Below are 1,622 nucleotides of genomic sequence, written 5' to 3'. Positions count from 1 at the left end.
AGCCCAGGCCTCCTCTGATCCGGGACCTAAATCTCAAAAACAAATGCTTAAAATGGATAAGGACTTGCTAACTATGATTAGGGGTTCCCATCCCCCTCCAGACAAAAGGCCAAGACAAGAATTGGATTATGAATCTTCTGATCAAGTATCTATCTCTTCAGTGTCTTCCTCTGAACAGGATTATACTTTCCCTCCTTATGAAGATTCTGATGCTGAAGAATCCATTCCTTCAGCTTCTCCTCCTGAAGATTACTCTTTTGGGGAAACTTTACATGACATGAGGGAACATTTTCACTGGGAAGGGCAGGAGTACTCTGAATCTAAGAGAAGGCTTAGGGATTTCCTTCTTCCCCAACACAGACCCCTGGCTATTCCTCCTATTTTGGATATTGTGGATGATGTCTTTACTGAGTCTAATTTAACCCCTGACTCCTTTCCTCCGGCCCCTGCTAAGCTTGATAGATATTACAGAGTTCCTGACTCTCAACAGTTTCTATTTAAAAATCCTACTGCTGATCCAGAAACCATTTCTCAGGGTCCTAAGGCCGCCACTGCTAAGAACCCTATTCCGTCAGACAAGGATTCTAGAGCTTTGGAGAGGGGGCAAAAAAGTGTACACTTCTGCTACTTTATCTATTAGGGCTTTGAATTGCCAATTTCATATGTTGAAATATCAACAATACCTTTTGTCTGTTATGAATCAAAAAATGTGTACCATTTCTGCATTGGCTGACAATAAGGGATTACAAAATTTGATGCATGCTACTGAGCAGGTGGGGAAACATACCTTACACTGTGGATGTCCTTCATGGATGCATCTGCAGTCATAACAACTGGGTTGTCCTGTCGTCAGGCAGCCCTTCAGTCGGCCGGATTCCAAAGTCCGGGTCCGGCTTCGGCTGATGTCGCACTTCACCCGACATCATCTCTGTTGGTCTTCGGGTATAAAGGCATCAGCCGACGCCATTTTCCCCAGTCTTTCTTGCCGCGTGGCGCCCGAAGCAGAAGCTGTTCGCAAGTGCCGGTCGGTCGGATCCAGAGATTACTTCTACCGAATACTACTTCGAAGACTTCTAAAGCTAAGTACCCGTTGGGGACTCTTTCTTGCCTCAGCCGATGTCAGAAAAAGTTAATAATTGTTTAACCTGTGGGAAACAAATACCTCATAAAGATTTCCACTCTTATTGTCTGCCTTGTTTAGGCCCAGCCCACGTAGCAGCCTGTTCGGCCTGTGCTGCGTTCAACCGAACACTTAGGCGTCGGTCGGAGTTTGCTGAACAGTTTTTCGGGTCTGATTTTGGGTACATTATGCCGCCGGATCCCCCCACTACCCAAACTGCCCAAAAACACAAAGATAAAGACCGACACACGCGGGCCGCGGTTGCGGCCGAAACCATGGTTAAGCAAATCATGAGTGTCTCGGTTTCGGCGAAACCGAGAAAACTGTTCAAAGTTCAGCTGAATCTATCTCTACAACTGAGGCCCCTGCTACCACTCTTGTAGCGGCCTGAGAAATTTTATCCACTACGGTGGTTGCCACTGACTTATCAGACACCATTCCCTTGGATGTCTCTACCCCAGCACGTGGTGCTGCTAGGCCTCCAGCAGCCATGTCCATTAAG

The sequence above is a fragment of the Protopterus annectens genome, chromosome 2.part1, assembly GCF_019279795.1.
Source record: "Protopterus annectens isolate FY-2018-M chromosome 2.part1, PAN1.0, whole genome shotgun sequence".
Classification (NCBI taxonomy): Eukaryota; Metazoa; Chordata; order Ceratodontiformes; family Protopteridae; genus Protopterus; species Protopterus annectens.
This window is presented reverse-complemented; position numbering follows the sequence as displayed.